Below are 6,608 nucleotides of genomic sequence, written 5' to 3'. Positions count from 1 at the left end.
GCTGCAGGAAGTGCCCATTTTTCAACATTTTTCTTTGGCTTATGTTTGTCATCCTCTGAATTACCGCACCGGGGAGTCCAGTCAGCCCGACACTGGGCCCTGCTATTCACGCCTCTCCTGCTCCTTGAGATCATAGAGGGAGAAATTAGTGATTTATTTCCAGCACCGCCGCGGTGCCCTTTCCAGCAGAAGTGTTTGTTTTGATTGCTGGCTGCAGAGCCAGGGAGGAGCCAGGATGGAAGAGGGTCCCCAGCACAGTGAGGCTCTGCACGTCCAGGCCACTTTGTCCCATGGGGATACCTTGTTGTCCCCAGGACAGTTGGACTGTAGTATGACAGATCCAACATGGTGCTGGGGACGCTGTGCTGTCCATGTTTCAGATGTGTCATGGATCCCACGTGGGGAGCATCTCACCCCAAGCTCATCCTGACCACAACAACCTGGGAGAGCAGGGAGAGGCTGTGCAGCTTGGGAGGGAAAATCCTGCTCCAGCACAGCCCGTGGTCAAGGAGGTCCCATCCCCCCTTGCTGGGTGCTGCTGCTTGGGTTTCGTGCACCAAGGGTAGGGCAGCAGCAGTGGTCCGTATCAACGTCATGTTGTCCCAACCCAGTATAAGGAACCCAACAAAGCAAGGATGTTCCCTGCTGTAGGAAGGCTGAGATGCAGTGGGTTGCACTGCTGGCACCAGTGGAGGTCCATGGTCAGCTGGACAGGGTGCCACCAGCCTTGATGTGAAAGACATGACACATAGTGGCATCAGGACAAGGGCCTGGCTGGGCAGGGAGCTGCAGCTTTAAAGCAAGAAGAGGAGCAGCAGGAAGAAGAAAAATTGGCCCAGTAGGTAGACCTGCTATTTAAGTGCAGTGAAGAAGCAAGCACACAGAATTACAGGAGAAATGATAGTGCCCTGACAGCTGCCATTTCCCACCACAAGTCTCCCCTAATGGAGTCCTAATGTAGTGGTGGGCTCCTCGCTGACAGCCCAGCCCCAGACAGGGCTTGTCTTTGTGCTGGTGACAGATGGGACAGTCCGGCAACAAACCTGTAATCCTCTGATTTTTGCCGCCTCTGTTTAACCCCTTCTTCCCCTGGCACGGCTCACTGCCCAGGTGTGCATGGAAACCTCCTGCCCCACTGCAGGGCGCTGGGTCCTTGTGCTCCAAAGCATGGATATGGGGAGCGGATGGCAACCTGTGGGTCCCTCCCCCATCGCTTGGTGGCTGTGGGCAGGTGGCAGAGCTCAGCATTGGGACTAAACCAACACTGCAGCGTGGCTCCCTGTGAGGAAAGTAAAAAGGCAGAGCCTCTGCTGGCTGCATTCCCTGTGCTGCACTGCCTGTGTGACATTTATGTGTGATTCACGCAGGTGAATCAGTGCAGGTGTGCTCATCAGCGGGGCTCTGGGCTGCCTGCCCAGCGCGGTGGCTGTGGGCTGTGCCACCAGCCACAGGGGATGGCAGTGTGAAAATCTGCCAAAGTTTTCTGGCAGGAAAAGAAATACTGCTCTGGGAGCATATTGAGATGTGCTGAGGGTTAGCAGGATGAATGGATGGATGGAGGATGCTGCGGCACAGGGGATGCAGGCAGAGGCATACTCTCTCCCATGGGGATGCAAGGGGAGAGATGAAACACCTGCCGATGTGTTCTCCACATATTTCACAATGATAGACCCAAAGCATCCCTGGGGAGGGGTTTTTGGATGCTCCATTAGGCAAAGGGTCAATCCCCTCCACCTCAACCCCATCACAGAGCATCTCCAGCAAGCAGCATCATTGCCCCAGGGCAAAAGCTCCCCATCCTGACTCCCCCAATGAGCCCCCATCCCACACCCCTCCCCATAGGGCTGGTCCCATGGACGATAGGGTTCCGAACACCCCTTGCCCAGTGCTGTGGCAGCATCCCACCCTCCCAGCAGGAGAGCAGCAGCAGTGTGCGCAGGTACTCAGCACAATTAGCCAACAAGTGGCTGTTTTGTGAGGGATTGTTGCTGATGTGTTTTAAGTGGCTTTCTGAGTGGAAAATGTTAGGCGTTGGAGAGGATGGCAGACAAAGGGGGGGATGCATTAGGTTTTATTGGTCTGGTTTGCACACATCTGACATCACTCTATTAAGCAAGTTCTGCCCAGCTTTAGGGGAAAATGAAAGATAAAGCAAGAAAAAAGGGGCTGAGGACATGGGGCGGGGGGAGCGCCAAGGATTCAAACAGGCAAGTGGGGGCTTAATAGCAGGAGACACTGCAGCAAACTGTGTCAACCAGATGGGACCCGGGTGCTGCAGGAGGAGAGGGGAATTAGCCAACCCGTGCTTTGTTCCAGCAGAAAGCACGGCCCTCTCCCCCCAGGAGCTGCCTACGTGTGATATAATACAGCCCCTTTCAGCTGCTAAGCTGGCCAAGGACAAAAGTCACCGATAAATAGTGAGAGGGAGATGCTGAAAGCAAAAGGCAGAGCTGCTGAGGGCCATGCATGCTTGTTGGGCTGCCCAGCATGTGAGCATCATGGGGACCTGTGCCAGGCACATGGTGGCGGGGATGGGGGTGACACCACGGATGGTGCTGGCAGGGCAGCAGGGCATGGGGGCACACTGCTAGCCCTGTTTTCTCAGCCCTGATCCCCATAATGCTAACAGGGATGGAAGAGTCCCCTTGGGAATAGGCTGGAGGGTGAAGTCCCAGCCTTCTCCCAACCTACTGCTTGGGGATGTTCAGCCAGTGTGATCATCCACGAGGCACCATGCACCATATCATGATTAAAACACCAAATCCTCCCCCAGCCTCAAAAGACACAGGCCCCTGCCCCTGCTTTTCCTGCAGCCTCAGCTCCAGCATCTCATTTCTCCCTTTGCTCCCCTACCTGGCAGCTGGACACAGCTCCCTGGGAGCCACTGACATGTGCTGCAATAAGGAAAGCCCAAAGCTCTTGCTCTCAGCTGAAACCCAACTCAGAGTGGAGGGAGTAAGCACTAAACCAGGCATGGTGTCATGCAAACAAGCAGAACTCCATCCCTGCGCCCTCGGGGTCTCATGGAAACACCAACTGCACCTGACCTGGGGGAAGTGCTGGGAGCCGGGGTCAGGGAGCTCAGCTGGGACACTGAGATGGGCCAGGGGAGCACTGGGGACCTTGGGATGCCCCATGCAATGCTGAAGGGCTGGGGCCAAAGTGCTTTTGCCAAGGGGAGGTAAAACCAATCGATGAGCTGTGACATGCTGACCCTGGTGCTGAGGCATAAAGTTTTAATGCATGACAGTAAATCTGAGAGTGGGATATAGGGCAGATGGTTGGAGAGTGGGGGAGGATGTGAGGGGATGAGGAAAGAGTGGGAACTCCCAGACATAGGACCCAAAGGCTGACATGGGATGGGCAATGCCTCTGCTAGGACAGGAGTTTCCCACTGGCTGAGTATAACTCCCCAGCAGCCCCTGTTCCAATGCACGTGCAGTGCTCTGCCAGTGGGGTCACTGGCCCGGTGGCATCCCATGGTTTCCCCAACCCCACTGTGCCATTCAGAGCACAGGGATGGGCCAGGTCTTGGTTCTCAGCCCTCATCCACTGCAGATCCAGTTACCACCAGCTAACATAAAATACCTGTCCCTTCCCAACCCCTTTCCCACTGCTCCACTCTGGTGGGGGGATGCACCAGGGAGGACACCCTGGCCATTGTGATGGAGTGACCAGATGGGCTCTGGGCAGCAGATCTGTGGGTTCCTTGTCTCCCTGGAGCTGGCCGCGCTTTGACGCCCTGTCCCCCTGGGGCAGCCTTTTGTCACGGGTGTGCAGAAGGGCCCCTGTGTCCCTCTGATCCCTGCCGCCCCCAGCATAAAGCTGGCTTTCAGGGACCTCCACACCGCTGTTGGGAACCTCCCGGGGAAGGAGCAAGGGAGCTTCTTGTTAAACGGGGACACACAAAGCCACCTTGTTAAGGAGTTTACAAAGGCAACCATCTCCCCCTCGCCTGGGAAGCCAGCATCTGGCAGCTCCCAACCTCACCAGAGGATGGCTTTCCTTTGGAGAGACACAAACACTGCAGAGCTGTGCTGTGAGCTGTGGATGGGCCCCTTTAACCATTTGAAGCTGAGTCTCCAGAGGGAAATGGGGAGCAAACACCCATCACATGCAGTGCTCTGATTTGCCCTGTGGCACAGCATCCTCAGTGCAACCTGCCCCAAACTACATGGGTAGTTTTATCCCCTCCATTATGAAAGGTGGAGGTTCCCTCCTATCCACCCTGCAGGTAGGGACATGGAGTCCCAGCAGGTGACAGCAAACCACAGGTGTCCCCACTGCCCTCCCATTTCCCTGCATGGAACAAGGGATATCATTTTCCACCCAAAGAAATTGAAGTTAAGCACAACCCCAACAGCCTCCTTGTCCCCAGCAGTTCTCTCCTAACACCCATCTGTTCTTATTCTGCAACAAAATCAATGGGATCTTTGGCACAACCAGCATGGGTTCTGACCATGTTCCTTGCCGTGGTGCCCCCCAAGCTGTGCACATCATGGTGGCCCCATCCAACCCCCCAGGACATGCTGCCCAACCCTGTGTGTTATTCAGAGCTGTTTTTAGCAATGCTCTCTCTAAAAATCCACGTGCATATTAAACCTTAAACCCAGTAATTACCTCTACCTCCAGAGAAACGGGAAAATTGATTTTGCCATAGTGATGCAGCAGGCTGCAATAGCTGGCGCTGGCTGGGCGGCTTTTAAAACTCAGGTCCAGGCAGGCATGTACAGAGTGCTGGGAGCTGAGCTGCCCTGGGCTGCCCCTGCCTTCTTCTGCTCCCCCGAGCCCCAGGAGTCTCCAATGGAGTGAACTGCCCTTGAGCACACCTGTGAGAAGCCCCTTGGGCTGAGCAATTCCCATGGGGTGATCCCTGCCAGGCAGCGAGCACAGTGCCAACAAAGCTAACTCAGCACTAGGAGCTCATTTGCCTCTGCTTTTCCCTGCAGCACATGCTTGCCTCTCACCTACACTTGCAGGTGGTACTATAGGGGAGCACATCCCTCCCGGCATTGTCCTCACACCCTCCTCCTCATCCTTCTCCTTGCAGAGATGACATCCCTGGGGAGCAGGACCGGAGGAGATGCCACCTTCTCTGCACTGAGAAAGCAAACATGCACTGCCATGCCCACCTATGCTGCATGGTCCTTTGGATAGTGGTGCCACACCAGGTGCAGGTTCTGCACTTGGGGAGCCCCTGGGCCACCTCTCTCACAGGGCTGGGGGTGGTGGCTGTCCCTTGCCGTAAATTGGACTGCTGCAGCTTTAAAGAGCCACGTGTGCTCCTTGGTTTGCTGCAGGGCCGGTGGCAGCAGGGAGAGCCGAGGACACCTGCGGAGATCCTGTACAGCTGGGGAAGATTAGCCTTTTCCACTAGACAAGACCCATTACCATGTTCCAATATACCATCACTTCCGCTAGGAGAGCCTGCAGATGAGATATCGATTGCGGTGACCCTGGACCAGCCCTTCCCTGGAGCCTGGCAGGGTTGCAGAGCAGCCCCACGGCACGTGGGCACATGGTGGCTGATGCCCAGCAGAAAAGAAGGGTGCAGATGGGGTGTCCAAAATGTCATCCCATGATAGCTCTGCTGGGGAGCTCCTGGGTGGTTTGGGTGAGCTGCACTGCTCACCCTGCCATTGGGCAGAGCAGCGTGATGCTCAGCACCACCAGGGATGAGGGGATGCTGGGAGGCCACCAAGAGAAACTGTATAAGCATAGGGACGGAAGGGCTGATGGTAACTAAAGTGGTACAGCAATCAAACGTGGACTTGGACTCACAGCATCCCATCACATCAGCCCTACATGGCTGTGCTCAGTGCACAGGGCAAATGGTTGGTAGTGTGTCCTCTACCCTGCAATCCCATGACTTCCAAAAGCCCATTCCTCCGCAGAGCTTGCACCAGGTCTGAGTTGGCTTTTCAGTCCTGCCACGCTCTGCTTTCCCATCACGCTGCCTTTCCCTCCCTGCTCTTACACCAGAAGCACCCAGGACAGGTCACAGCCCCATGTCCTTACCCTACAGCAGAGAGCAATGGGGCACAGCATCTCCAACACCCCATGAGGGTCAGATAGGCTCCGCCAGCCCAGAAACCCATTCATCCCCCTCTCCTGTCAGCCCTCTGCTGCTTTCTCCTCCCAAGATGGTAGCTGCCAGTAATAGCAGGGAAAGTAACATCCAAGCTGGGAAAATAACATGTTATTTTCCCAGCGGTGATGTCAGAACTTGTCATGCTCGCCAGCTCGGCAGCAGGGCACGCCTGGACGTCCCCATGCGGCCATCGAGGCTGGGGCTGCACAATGTCATCCCTTCGGATGGCACAGGGCAGGGGACACCGACTTTTGGGTTCATCCCAAACCAGGTCCATCCCCATCCTTGTAGCACTGCAGGTGGGACGGGAGAGTTTTACTTTCCATCCCTACAGTGCAGCCTTGGCACCATCGGTGCCCGGCTCCCAGTGCTGTCCCCAACCCCTTGCTGAAACCCTCGAGAGGTTTCCCCCTTTAACCAAACTTTAGAAGGTTCTCCCCATTTCCCCTTCCCTGAACCTCATCTCCATGTGCCAAAATGAAGACAAAGGAGAAATAACCAAACCTTCCCGACCACG

The sequence above is a fragment of the Phasianus colchicus genome, chromosome 19, assembly GCF_987193195.1.
Source record: "Phasianus colchicus chromosome 19, bPhaCol1.hap1.1, whole genome shotgun sequence".
NCBI classification, from domain to species: Eukaryota; Metazoa; Chordata; class Aves; order Galliformes; family Phasianidae; genus Phasianus; species Phasianus colchicus.
Note: the sequence above shows the minus strand (reverse complement) of the source record.